This window comes from Balaenoptera physalus, assembly GCF_965194825.1.
Source record: "Balaenoptera physalus genome assembly, chromosome: 10".
NCBI classification, from domain to species: Eukaryota; Metazoa; Chordata; class Mammalia; order Artiodactyla; family Balaenopteridae; genus Balaenoptera; species Balaenoptera physalus.
In genome coordinates this window covers 73068735-73093394 of record NC_138889.1, presented here as the reverse complement: position 1 = coordinate 73093394, position 24660 = coordinate 73068735, and positions in this window count along the sequence as shown.

Sequence of the window (24660 nt, the reverse complement as noted above, 5' to 3'; positions counted from 1 at the left end):
TGTAACAGGAAAGTGGCTCCACTCCATATCTCTACCCCCTCAAAAATCAAAGAGCCAAGAGTGGTCACATTTGCCCTTAGAGTCAGGAATGAGCAAAGGCAAATGGCTTCTGGAAAGACAGATTGAAATTAGGCCATCAATTCTGTCCCAGAGTGCCAGGAAAACACGTTCCTCAGCACCATTGCTATCAGATCAGAATTCCATCTCTGTTTTCTATCAGAAAGCTATCTTATGGAAGGTGTCCATGGCAAGATGCTTCTTGGAGAATTCTCTGGGTCTCAGTATCCTCTTCCGAAAAATGGAGATAAATTGCCCAAATGGGAGGTCTCAGCTGTGAAAACATTCGGTGAGAGAGCATGCAGTGGTAGAAGCACTGCTTTGGGACCAGCTGACCATAAATCAAATCCTGGCTCTGCTCTTATTACCTGGTCACCTTAGGAAAGCCACTGACCTCTTCTGAGACTCGAGTGCATCATTTGGTAAATGGGGACAGTCACACATAATTGAGAATTAAACGCCACATCGCTGATACATGCTAGCAGCTCAACTAATTTAGTTTCCTTTTCCAAATCTCCTTCTCTAGGAGAAAAGCAGTCCCAAATTCAGGGTACCATTGCCATTTTGGTTTCATGGTGTGGTCCCCAGAAGGCTATGGCATTTTACACCTGGGGCTCTGATCTCTCAGGTCACAGTGAACAGATGAGATTCACTCTGCAGGTTCCAAGCCACCTTTGTTGGCAGAAGTGCCCGAATATGCCTTCTTTCTCTGAGGTCCAAGCTCTGTCATAAGATTTCATTAAACTCATCCTTTGTGAGGTTTCAGTGACCTTCATAGTAAAGTCCAAATGCTCTTGCACAGTATTCAAGGACTTTAAAACCTGCCCTCGGCTTGCCCCCTAGCCCTCTTTCCCTCTCTCACTACGTCATTCCTTTATTCACCCACAAACCACTCCTCTCTGCAACTTTCTCCAACTATGGGCTCTTTGCTTATACTGACTGTTCCCTCATCCTGGGATGCCCTTTCCTCTGTTCTTCAACTGAAAAAGCTCTCCTATTTCAAGGTCTAGCTAAAATGCCACCTCCTCTCTTATGTCTTCTAGAATATAGCCAGCATGGCTTAATCGGGTCCTCTTTGGGTTTGTAACTTGTCCTTGGTGTAGATATTATTCTGCAGATATTAAGGTATGACAGGATCCCTTAGGAAACTGCCATGACTCTTCATCTCTGTGTCCCCAGTATCCTCAGAAACCAGGCTGAATATAAAACTCTTAAAATCTTTCCAGCAAGCTGTTGAAGTAGACACTATTATTGATTCATTTTGCACATGAGAAAAAAAAACCCCCACAGGTTTCAGAGATACTAAGTAACTTGTCCAGAGTCACACAGCTAGTGGGTCATAGAACAGAGTGTTGAATTAGAGGCTTTCAGCTCAAAGTCCGTGCTCTTTCCACTACTCTATAAAGCTCTCCACAATCTCCTTTAATCGTGCAAACAACTCCATGAGGTGCGGGGTGGGAGGGAAGACTATGACTTCTTTACAGATGAGGAAACTGACGCTTCAGCAGGAGCAGTCACTTCCTTAGCCAACATGACTAGACATCGGAGGAGCTTCTGACTCTGAATGTGGGCCTCTGCACAGCCACAGGCTGCCCGCCTTCCCTCAGAGACTCACCACCTGCTGGTGGGAGCCGACCAGAGCTGGGAAGGTGGGGCCTGAGCTGTTACAACACCCAACAAATTCATTTCATGTGCCTCTCAGGGCCCCTCTGAGCCCCTTACCCCAGAGGTGATGAGAAAATGACAAGGGGCATCTCTGCTCTCAAGGGATTCTAGTCACGCAAACTCTGTCAATTAAGGTTGGAACGATGTCATCTCCTGAAATAGCATTTTAATGAGTGATGGCTCTGGGATAAATTGTCATCTCGTGATCCCTTGTTAAAAAGCTTAATTAGATACATCATAAAGCATATTGATCGATGGCACTGAGCGGGTCCGCAGGACACTCACCATCCTCTGGAACATTCCTGCCCAGTGCTTGGTGGAGCCGGGGTGGGATCGGGCCCCTGGCCCTGAGAGCTACTGGAGCACAGGTCCTTCCCAAACACCTGTGCACCACTTCCCTGGTCCTTTCCTCCCTCCCTCCCTTCTTTCCTTTCACAGATATTTATTTAGCACCAACTGTATACCAGGCACTGTGCTGACCTCTAACGCTTTAACTCATTTTGTCTTCACAAAAGGCTGTTCATTCATTCCCTATTTTGCAAATGGTAAAACCAATGCTTGGAACCTGGAACTGCCGCTAGGTGCAGCCCCAGCCAACTGAGTTAGCTTTTAGGCAATTTCTGGAGGAGTGGCTGACGTAAGGACAAAAGAAAAGTTGAAGGAAAAAAATGGACTTTATTAAACTCCTAATGCATGCCTGGCACTCTGCTGTGCATGATACATGTATATAGATAGATATCTGTATCTATATACCTAGTCTCCTTTAGCCTTCATATCAATCCCACGAGGTGAGAATTTTAATCGTCTTATAGTTGAGGAAACTGAGTCCCAGTAATGTTACTTGCTCAGAGTCATTCAGCCGGTGACTATCAGAGATGGGACTTTCAGGAACTGCAAATCCAGACAGGTGAGTGTTCAAACCCAAGCCCTATCATATATTCACTGTATAATTTGGGGCAAATTACACAAACCTTCTGAATAGCAGTCTCCACATCTATCACACTGGGAGTAATAACTGAACAATGGAGTTACTGTGAGGATTAAATGAAATAATGCCTATAAAGTGTGTAGGTAGTATCTGACCCATGGAAAATGCTCAGTAAATATTATTTTTCAATAAATATCCAACTGTTTCCTCCTGGAAAGAGGCTACCTGTTTCCTCTTCTGTAAAATGGGTGTAGTAACCCCTGTCCCACAACAATTCATAGGGAAGCACTTTATACAAGGTAACATACTCAAACTGCACTTATCAATCACCTTTTGTATACCTGGGTGTTGGCAAAAAGCTTGAAGTAACCATCTACTTTATGGGTTTCCAGAGATACTAGGAAATGCTCTCAAGCAAATCTTATTTAAATTCTTTTAAAAATTATTATTAAGACAATGAATTAGCTGTTAATGATGGTGGGGTGGGGGAGTAGATCAAGAGGAAAAGGTGGGGGGAAGTTTAATAAGATCAGAGTACTGAGACTTCAGGGGGAGGCAGGGTGGCTCAGGAAGTCTCAGCAATGGGGCAAGAGCACACTAATGCAATGCCTGGGCTCAGCAGGGTGTGTGTGCATTTGTTGTGTGTCATTGTATATGTAGTGTGTGTGTGTGTGTGTGTGTGTGTGTGTGTGTGTGTGTGTTTTGGGCCTAGTGCCCATAACATCATAGAGTTTTACATCAGAAAGGGCTCTGGAGACCCATCGTGGATTGTGTGTGTGTGTGTGTGTGTGTGTGTGTGTGTGTGTGCATGTGTACGTGCTTATGTGTGTGCTCAGGTATGTACATCTCTGCCTGTGTACTAAGGCCAGCTTCCATGAGAGGGTGACTTTCTTCACCTGTGTGCTCTTGGAGATTTTTCCTTTTTTACTACAGCAAATGTAGCTTGAAAGCTGGGCATAGCATAGCTTTCCCCCAAACACAGATCACATCACAATTTTTCTTTCAGAGAAGAATGCTGCAAAACAACCCTCAGATGGTGAGTCTACCTCTTTTTTTCTTTCTCTTTCTGTCTTGCTCTTTCTCTGTGTCTTTCTTTCTCTCCATCTGTCTCTGTGTCTCTATCTCTGCTTCAGAGTCCCTATTTATAGCTTAAAATGCTTTCATATTTTCACAGCATATAAAATGTCCCTGTGTTACATAAAATAATACGCATTTGGGTTTGTAATTCGATCAGTGTTTCATCCCAAGTTCCACACACAGTAACGCCGGACATTGTTCCTCAGCCCCTACCCACAAATATTGCCAGGCCTGAGTATCCTGCCTTAACCCTTTTCCAGGTTTTGTTTTACCAACTCCTGATGACAGTTCTTCCAGCTTGCTCCCTGCTTCTTTTTTTTTTTTTTCTTTTTTTTTGCCGAGCCACACGGCTTGTGGGATCTCAGTTCTCCAACCAGGGAATGAAGCCAGGCCACGGCAGTGAAAGCCGGGAATCCTAACCACTAGGCCACCAGGGAACTCCCTCCCTGCTCTCTTTCTGCTCCTCTCCTGATGCCTGTGAGGTAGGTTCCTCTGCAGCAGTAGCTCAGAGCAGCCCAGACCTCCTCTCTCAACAGAGCCCGAGCAATCTCTCCATCCGCAAGCCGTCAGAATGTCTGAACAGTGAACAGTGAAAAAATCCATTTCCCCAATCTGCCCCAATACAAACACTACCCAAAGAAAAAGGGGAGGTAGATCTCGTTTCCTGATAATGAGATACAGTTATTAAGGGGAAAAAAAAAAAAAAAAAAAAAGGTTGGAGAAATTGAGATTTGTTTCTAACCGACCTGGACATGTGTTAGAGAATATTGTTGAGAACAATTAGAGATGTATGAGCGAGGGGTTTATTTCTCACTTGCTTGTCAGGTCAGAAGACAATCTGTTTATTTTCCTGCTACAATTTTATTCAATAAACTGAAAGGATGGGAGCCGGGAAAGAGGGTATGAACAGGATGTGTGCTATCAATTTGTCAAATAAATAATCGTGCTTGGAAATAACAGATTTTATTAATTAGACAGGATGGTGTATTATTACCATTAAAGTGTTATATTGCATTAATTTTTATATTTTACTCGGCTACTAATTACTGTAAAAGATTTCGGGAACGAAGCAAAATAAAATCATGCAGCATTATACATAATGTAAAGATAGCGTGAATTAATTTGTCCGCGGCTCCCGCCCGCTGCTGTCAGGAGTGGAAGAGGCAGGCGCTGAAGCGGCCTGGCCTGCAGGAGAACTCTCTCGCGCCAGCACCCCTGCTCCCGCCCGATCAGCTTGGAAGACCTGGGGTTCAAGACCCGCTGAGCCACGCACTGACTGGCAAATCACCTCTCCGAAGCCTCAGTTTTCTCTTTTGTAAATATAAACACCCCTTCTCTGCCAGTCTCACAGGGTGGCTGTAAAGACCTAAGGAATTCTCGAGAGTAAAATTGCTGTAAATGTCATTGGCTGCGAAGGGGGCTGAGACCCGGTATTACTTATTAGAGGAGGCAGACAGAGGTGGGGCCGGCTCTGTCAGGGTCCTTGCTCAGGGACCGGATGCTGGGCAGGGGCAGGGTGTGCAGTCAGGGCTTGCGGAGCGAATTAGGGCGCTTGAAGGCCACCCAGAGGCCATCGCAGCTACTCCCCTCGCTGGACACTGCCGCAGGGCGGAATCAAAATCGGCCCGGGGCCACACCGTGGCCGAGCCAACAGTTTTAAACGCAGACCAGAGGCCACCCCACGTTATACCCAGGCGTTCTCGCAAGGGGATCCCCCACTGGGTCTTGGAACAGAAGAAAGCACCGACTCATTAGACAGGACTGGCTTGTAATTCTGCACAGCGCCAGCCGGCTCTGTGGCTACAGCAATCCCTTAACCTCTCTGAACGGCAGTTTCTTCTTCAGTTAGAAAAAAAAAAAAAAGTTATTTGCGTAGGAAATAAATTCCCACGGCGGGCACACATTTTGGCTAGGAAGGTAGTGGGCAGGGCCTTCACCAGGGTGCAGGGCCCCCCAGGGCTCCCCGTGACAGTACAGCCGCATGGGCACCGGGAGCCCCAGGGAGCCCGCCTCCCTGGTCCTCGCTGACCTCGGCGGGGGCAGAGCCGCCGGGTCCCGGGACGGCCCCCTCGCCCCACCCCGGGGGCGTTTCTCTCCCGCGCGGCCTAAGCCCAGCCACGTTTTTCTCCTGGCTGGGTCTCGGGAGCCCCGGCCCGGCGAGGACCGAGATTTCTCACCACCCACTGCCACCTACTGTCCGCATCTGAGAACTGCAGGACCGGGCTCTGCAGGCCTCTGAAGCCGCCTGGGGAGGGGCCCACTCCCAGGCCGGCTCAGGACTGGGGCTGGAGCGGGGACAGCGCTGACGTTCCCCTGCCTGGAGCCTCCCTTCATACTCTGTTCCTTTTGTGTGAGTGTCGTTTTGCAGCTGTGTGGGAGCAACTTAACCAGGCCACCTGAAGCCCTGATTCTCTGGCTTGCACTGTTACCGGGGTGGCCGAGGCCCTGCCCCTCCAGAAACAGGAGTACTAGGAAAAGCCCCTTCCTCCCCATCTGACCACAGCTCCCTTTAGAGAACTGCAAATCCTGACTCTGGGTTTGGGGGGCTGTTTCTGGTCACTCAAACTGAACCATATGTAGGTGTTCCAGAGAAAGGCCGTTGTCCCTATTTCTAGCTTCCAAAGGGTTAGAACTTCACCTGTCCTGGAAGTCTGACCTCATTCTGAGTCAGGCATGCCCTCTGCCTTCTCTATACTGTCAGGATCTCTTATGTCACCCTCCCTTAGAGCATGCATCCTGAGCCCTAGTATGGTCTTACTTGCTGTGTCATCTTAGACAAGTCATTGTACTATTGTGAACATTTTTTGTTTTAATCTGTAGAAGTAGGAGTAATAATGATATACAAGAAGCCCATCAAAGAAGGCTGATGATGAAAGCAGCCTTGACACCTGGGGACCTGTGCACATACTTTTCTTGGGCATTCAAAAGACTGCTCATTGCTATGGTCTGAATGTTTGTGTCCCCCCAAATTCACAGGTTGAAATCCTAACCTGAAAGGGTATGGTATTAAGAGGTGGGACCTTTGGGAGTTGAGGTCATGAGAGCAGAGCCCTCATGAATGGGATGAGTGCCCTTATAAAAGAGGCCTGAGAAAACTCCCTTGCCCCCTTCCTCATGGGAAGTTACAGTGAGAAGACTGCCATTAATGAAGAAGCGGTTCCTGAATCTGCCAGCACTAGGCTCTTGGACTTCCCAGCTTCCAGAAATGTGAGAACTAAATGTTCGTTGTTTATAAGCCACCCCAGTTTATGGTATTTTGCTATAGCAGCCTGAACAGACTAAGATGCTCCCTGAACCAAGATAGTACAAACCCGTAGGGAGCAGAGGCCTATGATCTACTGAATAGCAGTGGGTGGGTGGCGGGATGTAGGGTGGTGGGGACTGGTGTGGTGAGGATGGTAGGGGAGAATGGGGAAGGTAGGCTGTTGAGTCCTCTAGGATGTCCCCACCTGCCCAGTGCTGGTTCTCCCTCTTACAGAAAATTCTTCTTTTCCTTTGCCTCAAAGCACATGTCACCGTTTATAATAATGTGTTTAAATTCTGTATGTATTTGTTCAGTGTCTGACTCTCTGCAGACGGCAAGCTCTATGAAAATCAGGACCATGTCCGTTCTTTAAACCACTGTACCCCAGTGTCTAGCTCTGTGACTGGCACATGGGAGACATTCAATAAATATTTATTGAATGAATGAATGACTAACCATTCATTTATTCCAGAGACAATTAACTATCACCTGGGCCTGTTCTAGTTCTTCCAAAAGAATTCATCCCCTTAGCGTTACCCACAGAGAGCTCATCTGCTAAACCTTTCATCTTCTTTGAGTTCTCTCCATCATCCTCAACCTAAACTCAGGCCTCCCACACAGTTTCTTTCTTTTTAAACAAACTTCTACACAAAATAAGCAGAGGAGTGTTGATGGCTATGTTTGATTTGTCTTTTGATTTTATAAACTACAAAAGGTAGAATTGACTATTGTTCCCGTTCTCCAGAAGAGGAGCTATATAGTTAAAGAGGTGAATTGACTCGTCATATGTCACAGCTAGCGAGTGGCAGGCACACAGCTAAGTCCCTGCTCTCCTGGCTCTAAATCACATGACCATTCCCCCTTCTGGGCTGCTCTGTCCTATGTGCATTGTAGGCCTCTCTTCATGCCCTGGGGCTGATGGTCCATGGCAAATCATGTGAGGATGGTTCTTCAGAGAATAACTATGGAGAAAGATGATAAAAGATTCTCAGAAACACTGTTGTGCCTACTGTTGGCATCTACTCCCCTTCCAGTGGCCATCAGGGCAACTGGAGGACATTTCAACACAAATACCTCCGTAGCCCCCAGCAAGGTCTCTGGAGCCAGATCTGCTAGGTTTATGTATTGGCCTTGCCACCTTCCAGCTCTCTGCCTTTGAGCAATTTACTTAAGGTCTCTGTGCCACACGTGCCTCATCTGCAAAATGGGGATAATGAAAGTGACTACCTCATAAGGTTTCTGTTTGGTTTAAATAAATACATGTAATACGCTTAGAAGAGTGCCTGTCACATAGAATGTGCTCAATTAATGTTGTTTTCTCTTTCCTTCCTTCCTCTCTTTCTCCCTTCCTTCTCCCTTCTCTCTTCCTTTCTACTTTTGTTATTCCTTTCATTGTTCCTTTCTTTTTTTTTCTTTCTTGCTCCTTAACTCTTATTTATTCCTGAAGTCCTGACTCTTCCCTGAATGTAACTTATTCCACTATAGTGCCTCAGTAAACATTTGCTGAACCAATAAATAAAGGAATTTTAAAAAGAGAGAGAAGGAGAGATCTGGTGCAGGGGGAAGGATTTGAAAAGGTGAGGGTAGAGCAAAACAAGACAACCTTTTTTTTTTTTAATGTTTGTTTTTGTCTTAATGTAAGAACCATATTGTAAGAGCCAAGACACCTTACATGGAGCCCAACCCTTTCACTCTCATGCTGTGTTACCTTGAGCAACTCAAGCAACCTCTCTGGGCCTATATGTTAGCATCTGTAAGACAGCAGAATTGAACTTGATCAACCCTTTATTCTCTAATCTCTTCTCCATCTCTAACTCTGTGAGTCTACAATCCCATCAGTAGGAAACTGTGATGCTGACTCTCCCTAGTATTTGCATAAGGTGGGGTGGGGGTAGGGAGAAGCCAAATGTACATTTCCTGGTGGAACCTGTTCCACCTATGACACCCATAAGAGGCTTCACAGTTGAGTGGTGCTTTGATCTCACACTTGTGCTCAGTTCTATCTCTAGCTCTGCCTCTTAATAACAATGGGACTTTGAGCAAGATGCTCAACATCTCTAAGTTTCCCTTTCTCATCTGTACAATGGGATTAGATGAAATAATATACATAAAATGCTTAGCACAGTGACTGACACAGAGTAAGTGCTCATTAAATTGTTATTGGGACGCATTATTAAAGTGTGTATAGTAACACAACCCTTGACAAAACCCATAAGTCCAAATGATAATGAGTTTCCCATTAGCTGGTATTGTGGCCAGTTTTTCCATCGAGCATTCATTGAAAACCTACTCTGTGTTAGAACTTGAACCAGGTATAGGGTAGCGAAAAGGGGGAACCATGAGCTCTGACTCCAAGTTCAAGAAATTATATGCACTTTTTCAGGTCCTAATATATTCTGGTACTTTGCTATATTATCCCCTTTAATCTTCCTAACAACCCTGCAGGGAGGTTTTGTTGGGCTACAGGAATGAGTTAAATAGAGGAAGCTGCAGGGGTGGAGACTGGAGGGAGTGGGGAGTGATGAGGAGTTCACAGGACTCAGTCTGGACCACACCAGTTTTATTCCCCCCTTTAAACCACAATCAGCCAATATTCATGGAGTTCCCAATGTGGGAGCAGTATTGAGTGTCTCATCAGCCCTCCAGGGTGGGAAAAAATATGCTTGCCTCCCAGGACTTTGTCAGCCCTCTCTCCTGGCTTCCTAACCCTTCTTTTACTTCTTTCAGGAAAGGCTTGGGCATAAATAATCTGCTCCTGAGCATGAATGAATATCATTGCCCTCTTCCCTCTCCCAGGGGAAGTTTTGCTTTTGCAGCTTGATCTCTCATATTTTTTGCATGCAAACACAAAGCCTTCACATTTCTATGTATTAAAATCCAGAGGCCTTAACCCAGCACTCGTGTGCCTCCATGGTCTGCCTGCCTCTCTCATTCCCACTCCAGACAGCTTAACTACCATCGTTCTTGTCCAATTCCAGCCGAAAGGTCCTGGAGTACTTGTACTTGTCCTTATACTTCCCATCTGCGTGAGTCTCCTGATGCTGCTCCCTCTGCTGGAATATACTTCCTTACACCCAAACACTGCCTCTACTCTAGGGTCTCGTTCAGAAATCATCTCCTCCAGGAAGGCCTCCCTGATCTCACAGCCGGAAATAATTTTTCTCTCAGGGAAACTATTAGAGCAGCACTTCACAGACTTTACGTTGAATGTGATATTTTTCATGTGAATCAGCCCAGAGGTCTTGTGAAAATGGGGATTCAGATACAGTGGGTCTGAGGGGAGGGCTGAGATCCTGCAATTCAAACACACTCACCCACGATGCTGATGATTCTGGTCTGTGAATCGCACATTGAGTAGCAAGTGGTCCCCAACCCTCCTGGTGTATTGGAATCACATGACCAGCTTATTGAAACCCCAGATCTTGCGGCCAGAGGTTGGTCCAGGTTTTGTGGGGCCTGAGCTCATTCCATATGGAGGACACTTTTTTAAAAATATAAAATTAAGAATAAGAAATTGCTGGAGCTCACAGGACCCTGGAAGGGGCTGTGAAGGTAAAGGATCCTGAAGTTTAAGTTTCATTAGCTTCAAGGTAAATCCACCTTTTCCTGGGCCCCTCCGATGGACAGAATCTCAGAAGGGTGGAAATGTGTGTGGGTTTTCTTTTGCTTTGTTTGCAGAATTTCTCCAGGTGAGTCTTAACAGCCAATCCGTAGACCCAACCCCACCTCTGGGAACTGCTGTCCAGAATCTCTTGTTCTCTTCTTGCCTGTCTGCTTGTCCCCCTCCATCCCATTCATCACCAAAGGCCTCCGAGTCAGGCACTGGTCTAGACCCCACAGACACCAGAATCAGTGAAGGGTAGACTCTTACCTTGAGGAGCTCACGGTCTACTGGAAAGCTGGCCACAAAATGAACACTGCATCAACTGTCTGTCCAAGTTCTGTAGGAGTAAGAGGAGGGAACAAACTTCAGCCAGGACAAGAGGGCAAGGTCTCCCAGAGGGGCTGACATTAGGCAGGTCTTGCCGAATTACTGGGGCTTTTCCAAGTAGCAGGGAGGGCTGAAAGAACACGGTCTCTTCAAAAACTAACCAGTCAAACCCACGTGTGGCAGAAGAGGAGGGCACGTGGTGGGGACAGGGGACAGGGCTGTGAGAGGTGGGTCTGGAGAGCGATGGGGGCCTCAGGAGACTGGGCTCAATGGCAGTGGAAGGGTAGGCAGGGCACGGTTTTCTCTTTGCATGGCCGTGCACTGCTTTCAACTTCCAACTATAATTAGTTCTCCCTATGACTTATCTGACTATTAGATCCAGAGATCTTTCTTTTTTATCTTTAATTCTTTAACTACTATTTCTTTTAAAGTAGTCACTATATGTCAGGTAGTGTGCTAAGCATTTTAATCTCATTCGATCCTCCTATCAACTCTGGAAGGCATGAAAAATTGATGTCAATTTTACAGATAAAAAAATTGAGGATCAGAAAGTTTAAGGGACTTGCACAAGGTAAAAGAGACAGAAAATACGAACAGCCTGGAGACCCAGGGACTAGCACAGTGCCAGACACTCAGCAGGGACTAAGAATATTCGCTGAATTAATACATGAATGCTGAGATGAAAGACCCCCGTGTGTTAAGCCAGTTTTAGAATGCATGCTTCAAGTAATTTGAGGGATATGGGACCTTCCTATTTCCCTGGAAGTCCCAGGTCCCTTCCTCCTAGGTGTTCAAGCACCTTTCCAGAATCCAGGCTCCTTCCTTATGTTCTCTGCTTCAGTTAGAGAAAAGGTACAGTGGTGGGACAGACCATGAAACTTGTGAAGATAGCTGATTCAGTGATTTTATTTGATTTGTGTTGGGGGGAGGTGAGTTTTAGTTAGGTTTTGAACCCATTCTATTCCATTCCATTCAATCCAATTCATTTATTTCAATTAAGACAAATGAACTAAATTTTAAAAATATTTAGTGAGTGCCTAATATTGCCACTGGGTGGCAAGTGATAGAGTGAGTGAGAACCCCAGGATGCTATAGGCTTCTGGAAACAGGATCTGAACCTGATATAGACCCTTGATTTCAGTTCTCTTCCTGGAATCCATTCTAATTTACAGCAAAATGTGACCCCTCCTTCATGGTTTTAACTTCTAGCTGTTTCCTCCTGTGGGTTCAGCCTCATTTCCCCATTCTCATTGTCAAAAATGATGATGGTTTCATACAGTGTGTGACAGTGCTTTCTGTATTTGAGGGGATCCTTACAACCGCACAAGGAGAAGAGCAGAGTAAGATCATGAGGATTCCTCTCTGACAACAGAAGCTCAGAGCGGGTCAAAACCTTGCCTGCGCCACACAGCTAGGAAATTGGGGCACTGGGTCCAGACCCCAATGTCTAATGCTTGGTGACGTCCAATTCCAATATGACACTATTGATAAGTCACCTGACATGTCATTCACATTCCCTTAATGATATGTTCGCTGGCATTTTGTTCTCTCCTTTGCTCACACTGGTTAGTTTTCTCTTCCCTTATAGACTGCAGACAACATATAGGAAGGACACATCTCCTATCCTTTCACTTCCCACACCTTAGTGAACATTATGTGCCAAACACTGGGAGAGTTACTATTACGGGAGATACAAGGGATACAATTATGAATAAAATAGATACATTTCTGCCCTCTGAGGGTGTACAGTCTAATGGAATAATAATATTTTATGACTTTTTGAATTTTTACTATGCCCTAAGTTTCGTGTTCTCTATTCTGCAGATGAGTATATTGAGATGTTGAGAGTAATGAGGAACTTGCCTGAGTTGTGAGAGCTGGGATTCCCATGGATTCCCCAGAGAGGCTGGCCCAGGGCTGAACAGACATGGTATGATATAGCAGATGAGAACAGACAGATTCCAGGACTTCCCTGGCGGTCCAGTGGTTAAGACTCCGAGCTTCCAATGCAAGGGGCATGGATTGGATCCCTGGTCAGGGAACTAAGAGCCCACATGCTGCACAGTGCAGCCAAAAAAACAAAAAACAAAAAACAAACAAAAACAGACAGATTTCATATCAGCTCAGCCAAATACTAGTGTGATCTTAGGAAGATGATTTACCTTTGGTCCTCAGTGTCTACATCTACAACCAGCTCCCAGTTTTGTCCCAGGGGTCAGTAGATAAAATGAATGTAAGACCCTTGAATAAATACCTGACCCAGAGCAAGAGCTCAGTACATGGTAGCTGTTATCACTGTTAGTGTTAATAAGTGGCAGATGCAGCCTGAGTGTGCGTGCATTCATGTGCATGGTAGTTTGGTAGCGTCGCCTGTCCCCTAAGTTTCTAAGAGGAGATCCCTTAAGTTCCCACACCCCAGCTCTGCGCACAGAGACCACTCACAACAGGCTCCATCTCTGTGACCAGTGGGTGCCAACAGCCCCTCACTGGAAACAATGAGAAGCCCAGCGCAGCACGCAGACGCCTCCAACAGGCTTCTGAACCCTGCCAAGCCCTCGTGCCCACTGGAGCACCAGGGGGAGGGGTGACTGCGGCATAAACACACGTTTGCTTTCATTTGGCTTAGCTGACTGTGTGTTTTGTTAAACACATTTAGGTTTGGGAAAGATTATTTTTGGTACACTGCTGCATAATTTGATGAATTTTCATGAGTTTATTCTTGAAATAAACTTTGAAATGGTCCATGTTTGACTGTTTTTTTAATCATCTGCAGATACTGTTTTTTGAGACTTAGCATGAAAAAAAAGCCCTTGTTACATATCAGTTTAATTTAGATTCAAATAAAATAATTTTTTGAATTTGCAGCAACAACAAGTCTGCGAAAGTGGTTGTAACTGGTGCTGAGTTGTTTAAGGATCAAGATAATTACAGTATAAAGGATAAGAGAGAATATAATATCCTGGCATCCAGTGCCTATTCAGCTAATCCCCAGCCCTTGACAGATGTTCAAACACAGTATTTTTAAAAGCTGACTTTTAAAAAAACAGGGCGAGTCACTTATTAGATATAAACAACATGATAAGAAATTCAAAGTTTGACATCCCTTAGGAAGCGTCCATGCTGAGAAGCAGGAGAGACAAGGTAAAAAGTCAAATGTGCCGCGCTCATTGCTATAATGGGGGCCCCAGGCAGGGCTAGGATTGCAGAAGCGCCAAGCGCCCTGCCTTTGCCAGGAGCACAGGTTCCATCTTTACCAGCCCCGGAGGTGCAGAGCCCCCAGAGCGGCTTCCATGATGTTGTCAGCTTGTGCAGCTGCGGCCGTACCTCTCTGGTGGCCGTTTGAAGGCTAGGATGCCAGCAGCCAGCATCAAGACAGTTTGCCGGTTTTGAACAATAGCGGCATAGTACTAGGTGGCCCAAAAAGATGGCTAGGCAGATGGAGGGGTGAGGAACAGTGTGTCTGTTGGCTTAAGGATCAGTCTTACCATTGGCCCCTGCCACTCCTGCATTCACTCATCCCACAAACATTCTTCTGAGCCTGAGTATCTGTTGGGTATCAAGGCTGTCTACTAACCTCCAGGGTTCAGAGATAAATAAGATCTTATCCCTGCCCTGCCTCCAAAATCTCATAGTATAGCAAAGGAGAGCGGTCAAATCCACTGATAACAACAGCAAGTATGATGATGATTGAACTTTTGCCTATATGCTAAGCTTCATTCTGAACGTTCTTAACTAATTCCCACAATAACCTTACAGAGTGGGTACTATTATTATGACCATTTTACAGTTGAGGAAGCTATGGCACAGCCTGAATAAGTATGGGATGAAATGATTTCTGACTGGGTGGTGGTGGTGGCAGAGGAGGGATCAGGGAGGCTTCATGGAGAAGGTGGTATTTAAGTGGGGTCTGGAAGGACGGATGGGGTTAGCAAATGTGAAGATGCTGGAGAAGGGCATTCAGGGCAGAGAGAACAGAAAAATATTATTTGGTAAACTAAGACACCAAGCTGCCCCAAGGATGGCATGGAATTATCTTTTTTCTACCTCTCTATTTAGATGGAATTCTGTACAAAAAGCCCTCAGCACACTGGGAAGCACAAGCCAGACCCTGAATACTGGTGCTTTCCTTTGTGCCAAATCTTTTATCTGGGGTCCTTGAAACTGCTTCTGCATAGCCATGGCTCCAAGGTGGCAGAGAGATTTGGAGAGAAGGCAGCCTCTGTGGGATACTCCTCTCTAGACCTGGGCCTGGAGCTGTGGGTCTGGGTCAGCAGGAGCCAGGCTTCAACAGCAGGAGATGCATAATGGAAAAGAACATGAAAAAGAATGTATATATATATGTATAACTGAGTCACTCTGTTGTACAGCAGAAATTAACGTAATATTGTATATCAACTATACTTCAATAAAATAAAATTTAAAAAAGAAACAGCAGGAGGTGCTAGTGAGCTGAAGGCAGGGTAGGCCAGGACTGGGCCAGGGCTGTGGATTTTTCTGAGGGCAAGTGCATGAAAAGGTAGACCCCCTGCTCTACCTGTCTCTTTGTTTTCATCTGATGTTTCCATTGTGCATTGCACTCTGCCCCCTCTAATCTTTCTCTAGCATTGTTAAGAACTGCCTTATCAGCATTTTACTTTCAAACAACTGCAGAAAAGGATCTTCTTTTAAAAGGAATTCTGTCCTCCCCTCAACCCCTCACCCCTACTCAGAGAGCACATCTTTCCATGAGGATCTGCATCCAGGACAAGGGAGAGAGGCTTCCAGGAGACCATGTAAAGAGCCTGATGTGGGGTGGCCGGAGTCTGATATGCTTTAGAACTAGACCTGATTAGCTGGTTTCTCCTCAGAGTGAAGGAGAAGGTGGCAAGATTCTGGGTGTGACCTGCACTCCCAGAGTTTGCCAGGGCCAGAGTTACTTGAGTGTTTTCTGGGGACCAGATGTTGTCCACTGTGAGTGACAGCCTGTGTGGGGTTGTCTTAGGTCTTGCCCAAGAGAGCCATCCGGAGGGGCTGTGAGAGCACAGGGCTGGGGGAGAGGGTTAACTCCTCCATCTCAAGCTTACCCTGGGCACCATCTCAAGGGAGCAGAGGTCCCCACTGTAGTCTTGGTGGTACACTCTCTTGGCAAGCTTCAGAAATGTTCGATGCCTCCAAAGAAGTTCAAGGAACTTCTCAGTCATGGCTTGAGTGGTGGGAGGAGGTGAGCCTGGGGGTGGGGGTGGGGGAATGAGGGGGGCATACGCCAGGCTGCACTCCTGCTCCATCACCTCCCCCTGAGGTGTCCTCCGCTTGGATGCCCTTCGCTCTCCTCAGGGTTCCTGAAACAATCACAGGATTCAAGGATCCGGGGCTCTGGTCACTGTCTCTAACCTTTTGTACATGTTTCTTTCTGACCAGCGATCTCAGATTCTCTGAGCTCATCCTCAGTTTCAAAAGCTCCCTGTCTTTTGTCCCGAAATAATATTAGCCAGCCTTCACGGAATGATTTCTAGGTACCAGGTACCACTCAAGGGTTACATGTATTATCTAATTTCATTCTCACTAAAACCTTAAGGTGTGGAACTTGAGGTGCATATGTGTTCTGAGAATAATGGATGCCTATTCTTCTCAACACTCAACAGACATTTCACCTAGGATGAACATCAAACAAGTGACAGACTGAACAAATGAATCAATGCTGGAAGGAAAGAAGGAAAGAAAGCAGGTCACCAAGAACAGAGTGAAAGAACCCCTCAGACACTTGAGGATGACTTTGAGCAAATATTTTTACCTCTCTGAGTTTTTTGTTCTTTCCTTTGTAAAAAGGAGTTACTGACAATAAAAGAGTATAGAAAAGTATAGGATGTGAAAGTACTTTAATCTGCTTATAGTGTATGCTCATTTGTTGTCGTTTTTGTTGAGTAAACCTTTTTTCTTTTTTTTTACTTAATACGAGGACTAATTCCACTTTTCTGTGTGTCCTGCCTCTGGGGAAGGCATCAGACTCCCTAGGAGCAATAAGACAATTCTGATATCCTCTCATACACATACAATTAGAACCACAGCTTCACGTCACTTCTGAATAAATGGCTCTCTGGTCTGTGTTTGATCACCTCCCATAACAGAGCTCACTACTTCTTGAGGCAGTTTAACTGATGATCACAAAATCATGGTTGACCAGTTGCTTCCTGCATTGGGCTGAAATTTCCTGTCTACCTTGTTGGAAGAGAAAACTGAGCTTTCTTGGGCTAGGCTCCAACTATTCCCTAAGTGGAATGGCAAAGCATAGATTCACAGAATGCCAGAGCTTAAAGAGACTTAGAAACCTCCTATTCTGGGGTTCTAATTCACAGATTAAGAAAATCTATATGCAAGATCCAACCTTCCAATTGGTTGGGAAGAGAACTTCATCAATCAAATGATTTCTCCAGACTTATGGACTGAATGATTTCTCCCTGGAGTTCATTAAGAGGGAAGTCACTTTGGCCTCATCTGTTCAAGACGCCAATTTCAGAACTTCTTCTCCCGGAACAGGTTCTACTATGCTTGTGGTAGATTGTTTAGTAATGTCTCCTGATGGGTTCATACCACCCTGCATCCATGCCCTTGGGAAGTTTCCCATATACTTACTCTGGGTTTGGCCATGTGATTTGCTTTGGCCATTGTGACACAAGGTAGAAACCTGAAAGGTGCTTATATATTGGGACTTATCCTCTCTTGCCTCTCTCGCAACCCCGTGACTGCCACCATGTAATTAAACCTGGGCTAGCCTGCTGGATAATGAGAGCCACGTAGCTCATTGCCTTCATCACCCCAACCAACAGCCAGCTAACTCCCAGAAGCAAAGCCACTAGCTGACTTGCAGTTGACTGCAGATGTGGGAACGAACCATTTGCAACCAGCAGAAGAACTGCCCAGTTAAGCCCAGACCAAATTGGCAACCCTCGGAGTCATTAGCTAAGCAAATGGTTGTTGTTCTAAGCCAGTAAGGTTTGGCGTGGTTTATTATACTGGGTCTCCCAAATAAAATTTCATGGACCTAAACTGTCCATCAGTTCAGAGCAGCCTTGGAACTGTGCAGACCACCAGTTACAAAGTTTAAAGATCACAAGAGGAAGAGTTCTTTTATGTGCACTTTTACTCTTTAATTAGCAAACTTTCACAGGCACACATAGATATATATGTACATTCTGAGGCCCTGAGATCTCGCTTAAGGTCACAGAGCCAGCCAGTCAACAAAAGCCCAGGTTTTAAACCCAGGTTGACCTGCCTCCAAATTTTAAGCTCAGATCTTTTAACAGAAGCCTGCCAGACCTTTTGTTATAGGCTTCCTTTGGGTCTATTTCTGCACAAGTCTCCTGTCTTTCTTATGAAGTCTGCTTTGCTACCACCACACATGAGTGGAAGCCACCATGATGGGGCAGTATGAAAGGAAGGGGAGGAAGGAAACCATGCCAGACCCCGCACTAATAATTCTAGTCACTAACACTGACCAAGAATTATTGACCCCTAATTATGTACTAGATCTTCTTCTAATCCCTTACATGTGTTATTTGCTTGAACCCTTACTGCAACCAAATATGGGTATAGCTCCATTTCACAGACATTTAACTAACCTGGCCAAGCAGGTGAAAAGCAAGGATTCAAACCCAAACCAACTGGTATTGGAGCCAGTGATGTTCACCACATGCTGTGCTGCCTCTTGATATGGTTCAGGGGCTAGGGGATTTGCTCAGATGGGCTTCCAAAAATCAGGTAGCCAGAGACCCTGCAAAATTATTTTGCAGCTACTAGGACCAATGCTCTCCGCTCTATGCCTGGAATATTAAGTAAGAACAACTGAGGATTTGTTGCTTTTCTCTTCTCGTTACTTTTAAAATCATCTCTGTATCTTCCCAGAGGCTGGAAGAGCGAACATGATCCCCAGCTCCAGGTCCTAGGGCCCCATAAAAGAATAAAAGCATACTCAGTGGTAGTTACCGTGCTAGGTCATCTCTGCATGGTGTAACTCACGTATTCCTTACCACCACCCTGAAACTTCAGTGTGATTATCCCCATTTTACAGATGCTAATTAATAGCAAGTCCCAATCAACAGACTTCTGAAGAAACCATGTTTTGCTGTAATTGGGTACTTTCCCAGTGCCGCAAAATAATTTGTTCTCTTTAGCTCAGTAAACATGTCTCCTCCAATTTTATTTGCTTCATTCATTTGCTTAGCAAACTCTTTTTCCACATAGGTAAAATCCTGTTAAGAGAAAACTCCAGGGATATCCAAATTGTTTTATTGGAATAAATTCTGGTAATGAATATGTGATTTCAATTCTCATTCCCAAGCCATGAGATCTGGGAATGCAAACAGGTTAAGTGTTCTGGACACAGAGTCCCAACTCCAGTTGGGTGACTGGGTCTTTTGACATTTGTGATTTACTGTATAGATGCTCTAATCCTTCACACAGAGCGTCTTCCTCATTTTCTTGTTGCCCTTCAAGTTCTGTTGGTTTTGTTCAGATGTTTTTAATGAGTTTGTCCTGCAGCAGCCAGGGAATGGCTAACAAGTCTTCTGGGCCCTTAAAAACCCATTAGAATGTTATTTCTTACAAAGTGAAAAACTAACCTCATGCCAGATGCAAATAGGGCTCAAACCACCAGAAATAAAGTTTGATTCTGAAGAAAAATTCCACTGAGACATGAAAGTTCTTCAGCTTGGAAAAATAGTCTTTGATGTCTAGTCCAACTCGGCAGTCTAATATGCTTATTAAGAGTATGAGTGTTGGAGAAGTTGGCTTGGGTTCACATCCACTCTCTGTTACTTACTAGCTTAGTGATCTAGGGCTTAACTTCTCTGCCTTTCAGTTATCTCACCCAAAAAACTTGGGAATAAAAATAATACCTACCTTGTAGAACTGTTGGAGGAATAAATAAAATATGACAGGTGTATCAGGATTATGTTCAGCGGCAATAACAAAATAAAAATGACTTAACTTAGTAGAGGCTTATTTCTCTCTCCTTTGAAAGAAATTCAAAAATTGGCAATCCAGTATTGGCACGGCAGCTCCACTGTCATTGGGGACTGGCTTCTTCAAACTTTTTCTGCTCTGATGCATTTAGCACTGTCTTCCATTCTCAAAGTCACTTCATGAACCTTATGGTTCAAAAGGGCTGCCAAGCACCGACTCTTAGTTCACATTCTAGACAGGACGCAGAAGGAAAGAGGAGGGGATGGAAAACATGAAGTCATGTTTCTCATATAGGTCAGGATTTGATTAGGAAATTTTCTGGTAGTTCCAATTTCTTAGATCTTTTGGGCCTCCTTAGCTTCAAACGAAACTCAAAAATGATCTATAGTTGGGCATATTGCTACTCAAAGACAGGATTTGTTAGTGAAGAGGGGGAGCAGGGAATTAGATAGTTAACTAGCAGTCTTGCCTGTAATACTTAAAATATTTTAAAAAGTGCCTGTTACATACTTGGCTGTAAATTTGGTGCCTTAACTAGGAGGCAGGCTGTGTGGTGAATTGAATGTGGGGTCTTTGGAGTCCATGGACTTGAACTAAACCCTAGCTCCATCTCCTACTGGGAATGACATTTTGAGCAACTTATTGAATTTACCTATGAGCCTCAGCATTCTTGGTTGTCAAATGCAGTTATGAATATCGACCTTTTGGGATTTAGGGGCAAATAAAATGAGAATGAGTATTTAAAGGGCCTGGCACATAGTAGGTGTTCAGTAAGCACGATGTTCATAAGGTGCAGTGCAAAACAGAATTCAGGGGGTCGTCACCACCCAGCAGGGCCCTGGGAAATGGTCAGAAACCTCCCCCAGACCAAGCCGCTTCTCTCCCAGGCTGCCTGCTCTCTGCCCACAAAGTGCTAAAGTGAGTGAAGCCAATCCTGTAATCAAACAATACCGGATACTTTAATTATAGTTTTTTGCCATGATCTGAATCACTGTTTTCATGTGCATTGCTGTGAATTAATCTCATAACAGTGGTGTTAATTCCTTGATGCATAAAGGAATATTTCAGCTACTGAGGTATTCCACAGGGAAGAGAATGGAGTTCACATTTAATTAGCTCCTACTCTCTGCCAGGCACTGTGCTGAGTGCTTTATAAACCTTATCTCATTTTTGTCTCACAATAACTCTGTTTGGTAGCTATTACCAACTCTTTTATAAATGAGGGCACAGAGGCTCAGAGATGTTAAGTAATGTGCCCAATGGTGCAGTTTGTACAAATCCCAGAACTGGATTTTGAACCCACATTTATCTGATTCCAAAGCTCGTGCTCTTGCCAACATATCCTGCTGCCTTGTTGCTTTCCCAGCCCCAAGAACCAACCATCTTTAGAACTGGACTGTGGAGTGAGCTGGTAGAAGAAAGAAAAGAAGACGGAGCCAGCTCACTACTTCGGAGTCCTGGTTCTGACTTCCCAGGTCTGGGATCTCTGGAAGATGTTGTCCCTAAAGGGGACAGCCCCGTTTTCCTTTCTGTAAAGACTGTGGTGGTGGTGGTGGGGATGGTTAACAGGATGATCTGGGATCTCCCTTGCAGCTCTGAGAGTCTACCATTGGAGAGTGAAATTACACACCTTCATTTCTGTCTACTCCAATATTAAAGGCATCTATTATGAACTAAATTCACTGTGGGGAAAATAAAGAACAAATAAGATGTAGTGACTAGGAGGAAAGTTAAACTGAACTTCGGAGAAAGGGCAACAGACTTTAAATATATGGAGATACTTGGTGGAACATTCTAAAAATTGCATTTATCCAAAAGGACAATGTCAAAGGGTCGTAGGCTTCCTGTCACTGGTGGAGGTCTCACACATCTGGCTGGACCACCATATGATAATGGTATGAAAATGGTGCTATTACAGTATTGAACAATTGGGCAAAAGGGTATCTAAGACCAAATGCACACCTAATACATGTAGAAAAGGATCAAAGATACAGGCAGCCAAATTGGAAGTCCCCATCTTCACTTCCCCTCTCCCAATTCCAATCCCTAAAAACAAGTGTAGTGGGTTTCCTTCCAAATTCCTTTCCAATATATTATCTTACCTATCATGTGTTCTGAAATTTCCATTACTCATGAACATACTTATATGGTGGTTCACTAATTATTGCTTTTATTCTTTTTATCAGCTGTATAATGTTCCATAAATGACAAGGATGAGGATTATCACCACACATGTATTTTACACGTACTGTCCTTTGCACATTCTTCCACCTAATCTCTACTTTGCAAAAGATAATTTTTTCCTTATTGGTTCAGATTAATTTTGTAAGCTTATTTATGGTATTGTTTTCTTAGAAATTCCTACACAGCTTTAAGAATACACATGATCAAATCTGTCAGTGTTCTACCTTTTGACTTCTGGGTTTCATATGTTGCTTTAGAAAATCTTTATCGTCTTGTCTTATTTAGCTATAGTCACAATAAAGTTGTATAACAAACCACTCCAAGATGTGGTGGCTTAAAATGTAATCATTTAGATATCTGTGGATTGATTATTAGCTGACCTACACTGAGTTTGGCTTTAAAGTGTAGTTTGGGTTCAGTTCTGCTCCATATTGACTGCCATTCTCCTTGGATCAGTGGGCTAGCTGGGGCAAGTTTTTTTCATGGCAATGGCAGACATACAAAATATTTCATGCCTTTGTTCATGGCACATCCACTAATATCATATTGGAAAGCAAGTGTCATAGCCAAGCACAATGTTGATGAGGGTGGAGAAGTATATTTAGATCATACAAGGGAAGGGAAGGGAATGAATATCACACCCCTAAATTTTTTTTTTAAATCTCATTTTTTAGTTGTTTTACAGTTTAACTGTTCAGATCTTTATTTGTATTTAATTGCATGTATGTGGGTATGCATGTGGACATTAGAGATCTAACATTAAACAAGGGAGTGATCCTAAGGTGTGGTCAAAAGGTGGGTGACTGTGCTATAGCAGGGGTCCCCAACCCACAGACCATAGACCAGTACCAGAACCAGGCCACACAGCAGGAGGTGAGCGGCGGGCGAGTGAGTGAAGCTTCATCTGTATTTATAGCCGCTCCCCAACACTCGCATTACTGCCTGAGCCCCCTCTCCTGTGAGATCAGCAGCAGCATTAGATTTTCATAGGTGCATGAACCCTATTGTGAACTGTGCATCTGAGGAATCTAGGTTGCGTGCTCCTTATAAGAATCTAATGCCTGTTGATCTGAGGTGGAGCTGAGGCGGTGGTGTTAGCACTGGGGAGCAGCTGCAAATACAGATTATCATTAGCAGAGAGGTTTGACTGCACAGAGACCATAATCAATCAGTTGCTTGCAGACTCATATCAAAACCCTATCAGTGAGTGGCAAGTGACAGTTAAGCTGCATCTTATGGAGTAGACTGGACATAAGCAACACACTTCAGGTGTCACTGTCTCCTAGCACCCCCAGATGGGACCATCTAGTTGCAGGAAAACAAGCTCAGGGCTCCCACTGATTCTGCATTATGGTGAGTTGTATAATTATTTCATTATACATTACAATGTAATAATAATAGAAATAAAGTGCACAATAAATGTAATGTGCTTGAATCATCCCGAAACCATCCTCCCCTACCCCGGTCTGTGGAAAAACTGTCTTCCACGAAACTGGTCTCTGGTGCCAAAAAGGTTGGGGACTGCTGTGCTATAGCATGGGGAGTGCCAGTTATGGAGAATGACAGAATCACCAGACCTCCACTTTCCAAACTGGAAGGCTTATGCCTCCCAAAGGAGGGAATTTTTTTTTTTTTTTTTTTAGAATTTTATCTTAGTAAGACTTCTATGTCTTGCTTAAATGAGAAATTAACTGTAACTGGACTATAAAGTATGTATAATAACTAGAGCTACCAGTAAAAAACATATAAAATAAAAGAGTTTAAAAAAAAGAATTTTATCTGAGAGAGTCAATCACAGAATATATGATGTGGGTCTAGGTCTCAGAGAGCTTGTCCAAGAGAAGAATCTGTATCAGATTGGTTTCAGGGCTTTGGTTGATGATGGAGAATTCTACGCAGGATTTAGCCCCACCAAAATACAACCATTTTCACAGAAAGCCCACGGGAGACAGTGCTAATCGACTTGGGTAGTTTCTGTTTCAAAAACTGGAAATATAAAAGCAATAAAGAGACACCTACAGACTGTGGTGCAGTTTTCCTCTTTGCGCTTGTCCTGGGAAGGGTGACTCTCTGCCCCACCTCCTCTCCCACGCCAGACCTTAGGAAGTGAGGGACTGCCAAATGTCTGTGAGCAGGACAGAACTGTCATATGCAGCTCCTCAGGCAGGTAAGAATTTGGCTCTTCTTCAAACCCATAAGCGTGAAATAGTTGCTGGACACCTATTTACTGCAGAAGTTGAACACTGCCGGGATGAAGGGTGTGGGAGTGGAGACGACCAGGGCAGGGCTAGCTTCTCTTCTGCCATACTGAACTATTCTGCTTGGCCCCAAACTTGCATACTTCCTTTAGCAAGACACAAGTCCCTCAGTTAACCAAATCCACCATCCTCAGGATGCCGTTTAGCACAGGTCTTTGGGATTTTACCCTGCACTGAGAGTATCAAGTATCCCTTTGTTTCAGACACTATCCTAAGGAAGATGACTCCGTTTTGCTGCTGTGCCCTGCAGACTGCTATCCAATTTAAGAGCTCTCCCAGCCACTGGCCCATCACCAGAGAGTGATGGCAGCCTCAGAAGTCTAAGAAATCAACCACAGCCGCCTGCTAACTTGGATTATTGCTAGGGTTTACTCTATTT